Consider the following 6,798-nt stretch of genomic DNA (forward strand, 5'->3'; position numbering starts at 1 on the left):
GTGAACCGGTGAGAATGTGTTTGCAGGCATAAAGGATTGTTAGCTCTTGGCCTTTTTTAGTTCAAATCCTGCAAGAAATTAATGAAAGCCTTTCTGTAGCAAAATGCAGATAAAGTGTGCATACATTGACCTCTGAGATTGATACATGGGTTTCTGGCGAAGAATTTCCTGAATTACTACGTTTTCACCATATTGAGTTAGAGTTAATGGGATGTAACTAGTTGAGAGAGCTCTTTACGGTATCTCTTGAGCTTGCAGAGTAATTACTCTACTCTAGCCCTACTGGGAAGACCTAGGAAGACTCTGTCCTTGCTCAGAGGTTCCACCCAAGAATTAGGAAAGGTTGGCTAGCTACCCTCAGTCCTTTGCTAGGGAAGTCTTTACAGTTCTGCATCTTAAAGTGTTGGGACCATTCTCACCCATCCTGTGACTGCTTGGTTTCCTATGGCTTAGCAGCCCGCCTGACCCCAGCCTTTTGCCTCACCTATGAGCTCAGGGAGAGTGGCCCTATGTGTGTAAGTTATCTGGAATCAGTGAAGATTAAGTAAGATGACATCCATGGAAATCTTTTGAGTTGCCCTTATGTGGACTCCCCATACTACAAATGATCCACAATTTTGCCTCACTCCAACCCAGCTTCCTCCCGCCCCCCCAGCGGTTTGCTCCACATGATAGTACCAGGAGGGGTAAATGGATTTTTAAGGACCTGGAATAAAATGCTGGGAAGAGAATATGTTGTACAGCAACGTTCCAGTCAAACATAAGATCCTTGCCAACACCCAAGTGAAATGATTTTTTTTTTTCAGTTGAGCTAAGGTTAATGATGGTGCTATCTAGTCCCTTTCAGAAGCACTCAACACTAGCCTGCATTCAGTGAAGACACACAGACTCCAAAACAGACTGCCTGCTTTCATATCCCAGCCGTGCCACTTCTTAGCTTGTGACTTCCTTTGCTTACATGGAAAGTGGGGCTAGAAATTGTACCTACTTCATCTAAGGCTTTTGGGAAATCTTAAAATACATACGAAGTGCTAGGAACACTGCCTGGCATTTTATATATGCCATATATACATTGGCTGTTATCTATTAAGCATGTATTTTGTACTAAGTGAGTGGTTCTTGGTCTTTGGCCTATTAGGAAAGAAAGATTTTAATTGATTAATTTCACAAGTAAATGTAAAAGTGACAGATGCCAAAGCCTGACCCAGTCAGGGGGCTCAGGGAAAATTTACCTGAGAAAGGGAAGAGTTTATTCAGGTGGAGAAGGTAGGAACAGCATGTGTAAAGGTCCTGTGGTGGGAGGGATCATGGGGATTATAAGGAACAGAGGGCCAGTAGCCCCAAAGCCCAGAGAAGAAGGGATTGAGGTAAAGTTGGAATGTTGAGTAGGAGAAAGAGCGTATGAGACTTTGTGTACCATGCATGTGATTTTTTCTGTATTCTAAGAGCAAAGGCAGTGACTCAAAGGTCTTAAGATTGGTGGTGATAGTGTGGAGATTAGACTGGAAACAGGGCAGAGGAGATGCAGGGACACCAGTCAGGAGACCATTACAATATTCTATGTAAGAGAGGATACATGGAGAGAGGAGAGAGGTAGAAGTAATAGTAGAAACAGGAATAGGTATCAAAATTCATTGAACCTGGTGATTGATGGGAACAAGAAGGAGGCGGCACTCATGCCTACTAGATTTCTGGCCTGCACTACGCAATGGGGGGTGATGTGATGCCCTTGCAGTGTTTCCCAGGTAGGAGGAATTGGAGGCCACATGGTTTGGTAGAACGCACAGGCACACGGGCTTCAAGTTGTATTTCTTTCTTGAGCTGTGGATGGTGTCCATGGATTTCAAGATGTCATTCTCTCTAACTTTTTGAATGTCAAGAATACTCAAGTCCAGTGGACAAATTCTGAAATTAAAGAGAAAAACTGGGTTTCGTTCCTACTCTGCCCCTTCTTGCTGTATGATCTGGAACAAGTTACTTAACCTTTTGGATCTGAAATGGGAGAATCTCTATCCCAGCACTGGGTGATCTGAGCACAAATGGGAGCCTGTCCGTGGGGCCCTCACTGCAAGCGTCCTGCACTGGGAGATGCTCACCGGCGTCTTTGAAGCAAGTGTGTTTATAAAGGGACAGCACCTGCTGGCATCTCCCCACCCAGTCACCCATCCCACAGGGCACATGAGTGAGAAGATCCGCTGCCAAGGGAGAAGCAGTCAGCCTATGACCTGATACCCTTTCCTCCTGAGCAAAGCTAACGGACCCAAGACGGGTAAGACCTTGGCCTCCTTGGGGCTGAGGAAGAAGGGAGGCGAATTATCAAGTCTGGAGATCTGAGTGCCCCGGTGCTTAGTAATGGGACAAACTTCATTGCCTTTTTCCTGACTCTCCACACCACACTCCTTCCAAGTAATTCAGAAAAGGGATCATTTGAGGGGCTCCTGCATGGCTCAGTTAAGTGTCCAACTTGATTTCAGCTCAGGTCGTGATCTCGGGGTGCTGAGATTGGGCCCCATGTTGGGCTCTGCGCTCAGCAGGGAGTTGGCTTGAGGATTCTCCCTCTCCTTTGCACCACCCCTCCCTCCCGCTTGTGCACATGTGCACACACTCGCACTAAAATAAATAAAAACAAAATCTTGGGGGAAAAAAAGGAAGAGATCATTTGCAGAAAAGCAGCTGAGACTTCCTGCTCTTTCTTCCTCAGTCCTCGGGGCAGAAATGCTGTCATCATAAAACAATCCTCCTTGCCCCACGGCGGTCCTTCCCTGTGCTCACTAGGCTCTAGCCTTCTTGTTCCCTGAACACACCTTGATTTGAGTCTCAGGACCTTGGTATTGGCTGTCCCTTCCGCCTGGGTCACTCTTCCGCCATTTGTTCCTTCCCATCCCTCTCTTAGTTCAGATGTCGCTTCTTCAGAGAGGTGTTCCCTGATCAGCCCACCTAAGGCAGGTTCCACAGGTGCTGGTTGTGCCCTGTTTGCTGATGATCAGAACTCCTCAGTACCGGCAGTGATCTGGCGGTGCTGTCTGTCCCCGCCCCCACTAGAACGGTGGTCCACAGGAGCAAGACCTTGTCCATCTTATTTGTTCCTTAAAATTGTGCCTCACACCATAGCAGGTGCTCGAATATTTGCAAAATGGATGAAGCAGTAACTAAGCATGTAATGTGTCCTTGTGGCCTATGAGGAGTGTCTGTCTAGTTGTGTTAAAGCTGCTTCATAATTTACCTCACTCTCTCTTCCAGTGTTGTCCATACTGGTGCCCACGGGTACCTTTGGTCCAGTCAAGCCAGCCATGTGGCTGTATCTCCCAGAATTAGTTCATCACTGTCCTAGGCCTGTCCCCCAACCTGGAATTCCCTCTTTGTCCCTCTCTGTCTTCAAGATGGTTCTCTTGTTAATTTGTTCACTTGACTACCTTCATTTTGGGGCTCCCCTCTTCCCGGGCATCTCAAGTATAACACGGGACTATGATAATGGCCGTCAGAAGGGGTTGAACCAAATGCTGTCATGGAGCTAAATTCTCAGACAAGGAAGACACAGGTGGTTCCTGGCTTAGCTATGAGAACACTTAGTAGGCAAGGGAGGATTTGAGCTGAACCTTGGAGGAGTGGAGAAGATTAAAAATTGCCAGGAAGCCTTCTCCAGCCAAGGTTGACTCTGTTTACTAATTAGGTTATCTTGGGAAGGTTAATTTGAAGCCTCTGTGTCTCATCTGCAAGGTGGGGATAAGAGTCTTAACCCGGGTTGGCTTATGGGTACAAGACCTGTACAGTCACCCCGGCGCTTAGGAGGGCTGGCCCCTTCCTTGGTTTAATGCTCTCTTGTCACCGTATGAAGTTCTTAATAATTTTTGAACAAGGGGCCTTGGAAATTGTGTTCTGACTGTGCTTCAAACGGCTACTGAGAAGTCCTAGGAAGTTAATACATGAACATCTTTTAGAACAGTGAGGGCCTGGCATTTAATGGGGGTTTGGTAGGTGCCAGCTGTCATTACTGGTATTGGTGTTCTTCGAACTCTTGTCATGGCACAGCTCACAGTGCCCCTCAGGCTAGCCTTTGAACAACCCACAACATTTTTTAAAAACATTTTTATTTATTTGATGGGGCGCCTGGGTGGCTCTGTCGGTTAAGCATGTGCCTTTAGCTCAGGTCATGACCTCAGGGTCCTGGGATGGAGTCCCACATCCGGCTTCCTGCTCAGCGGGGAGTCTGCTTCTCCCTCTGCCCCTCCCCCATGGCTCGTGCTCTCTTGCTTACTCTCAAATAAATAAAATCATTTAAAAAAAATAAAGATTTTTTTGGGCATCTGAGTGGCTCAGTGGGTTAAGCCTCTGCCTTCAGCTCAGGTCATGATCTCAGGGTCCTGGGATCGAGCCCCGCATCAGGCTCTCTGCTCAGCAGGGAGCATGCTTTCCCCTCTCTCTGCCTGCCTCTCTGCCTACTTGTGATCGCTCTCTGTCAAATAAATAAATAAAATCTTTTAAAAAACATAGTATCAAAAGTAAAGATTTTTATTTATTTGCAAGAGAGATCACAGAAGGAGAGGGAGAAGCAGACTCCCCACTGAACAGAGAGCCCGATGCATGGCTCGATTCCAGGTCTCTGGGTTCATGACCTGAGCTGAAGGCAGAGGCTTAACCCACTGAACCACCCAGATGCCCCTAAAATCATACTTTAAAAATTAAATTTGGGGGGGTGCCTGGGTGGCTCAGTTGGTTAAGTATCTGACTCTTGATTTTGGCTCAGGTCATGCTCTCAGGTTCATGAGATTGGGCCATGTGTTGGGCTCCGTGCTGGGCATGGGGCTTGCTTGGGATTCTCTCTTTCCCTCTCCCTCTTCCACTCCCCACCCACCACTACTCTCCCCCAAGCACATACACATGTGCGTGTGCTCTCTCTCTTAAAAAAAAAAAAAGGTATATATATATGGATTAAATTTTTCAATGCCTGAAAAAGCTGAGCACATAGTAGATACTTAATTATGGATTACTTCCTGTGGAGCAGAAGATGGTATCCTAGGAAGGGGCAGTCACAGAGGGCTTCCTGGAGAAGATAATTCACCCCTACAAGTAGTATGTTTGGATGGGAGGAAGGCTTCTGACGACAGTCTAGCAACAGTCAAGATATTAGGTGGCCCTATTAGAAGAATGCTGAATCGCAAAGTAATTGATGGGAGTTAGTGGCTGATTAGATACAGAGGAGAGGAAGGCTGGAAGGTGAGGCCTCAGCCTCCAGCTTGAGTGAGAGTGGGTCATTTTAAAAACTAGGTCAGGTATGGAAGCTGAGTTGGTGCAGCAAGGTTGGGTAGGGGTTGAGGGAGGGGTCACCAATCCAGTTTTATTTATTTATTTTTTAAAGATTTTATTTATTTATTTGACAGACAGAGATCACAAGTAGGCAGAGAGAAAGGGAAGCAGGCTCCCTGCCCAGCAGAGAGCCTGATGCGGGGCTCGATCCCAGGACCCTGGGATCATGACCTGAGCCGAAGGCAGAGGCTTTAACCCACTGAGCCACCCAGGCGCCCCACCAATCCAGTTTTAAAAATGATAATTTCTTAAGGTCACGAGACATCCAAGGGACTAGACACTCTTATTAACATATAATGTATTATTTGTTTCAGGGGTACAGGTCTGTGATTCCTTAGTCTTACACAATTCATAGCACTCAACATAGCACATACCCTCCCCAATGTCCACCACCCAGCCACCCCATCCCTCCCACCCCTTCTCTCCTTCAGCAACCCTCAGTTTGTTTCCTGAGATTAAGAGTCTCTTATGGTTTGTCTCTCTCTATCTGGTTTTGTCTTGTTTCATTTTTCCTTTCCTTCCCCTGTGATCTTCTGTCTTGTTAGTCAAATTCCTCATCAGGGAGATCATATGATAATTGTCTTTCTCTGATTGACTTACTTTGCTCAGCATAATACCCTCTAGTTCCATCCACATTGTTGCAAATGGCAAGGTTTCATTTCTTTTGATGGCTGCATAGTATTCCTTTGTATATATATATACCACATCTTCTTTATCCATTCATCTGTTGGTGGACATCTAGGCTCTTTCCATAGTTTGGCTAATTGTGGACATTGCTGCTATAAACGTTGGGGTCCGCATGCCCCTTTGGATCACTACATTTGTATCTTTAGGGTAAATACCCAGTAGTATGATTGCTGGGTTGTAGGGTAGCTCTATTTTCAACTTTTTGAGGAACCTCTGTACTGTTTTCCGGAGTGGCTGCACCAGCTTGCATTCCCACCAACAGTGTAGGGGGGTTGCCCTTTTTCTGCATCCTCGCAGAATGACACCTGTCATTTCCTGACTTATTAATTTTAGCCATTCTGACTGGTGTGAGGTGGTATCTCACTGTGGTTTTGATTGTATCTCCCTGATGCCAAGTGATGTTGAGCACTTTTTCATGTGTCTTTTGGCCATTTGGATGTCTTCTTTGCAGAAATGTCTGTTCATGTCTTCTGCCCATTTCTTGATTGGATTATTCTTTTGGTGTTGAGTTTGATAAGTTCTTTATAGATTTTGGATACTAGCCCCTTATTTGATAATGCCATTTTCAAATATCTTCTCCTATTCTGTTCATTGTCTTTCGGTTTTGTTGACTGTTTCCTTTGCTGTGCAAAAGCTTTTGATCTTGATGAAGTCCCAATAGTTCATTTTTGCCCTTGCTCCCCTTGCCTTTGGCGATGTTTCTAGGAAGAAGTTGCTGCGGCTGAGGTCGAAGAGGTCACTGCCTGTGTTCTCCTCAAGGATTTTGATGGATTCCTGTCTCACACTGAGATCTTTCATCCATTTTAA

The sequence above is a fragment of the Martes martes genome (assembly GCF_963455335.1).
Source record: "Martes martes genome assembly, chromosome: 16".
Lineage (NCBI taxonomy): Eukaryota > Metazoa > Chordata > Mammalia > Carnivora > Mustelidae > Martes > Martes martes.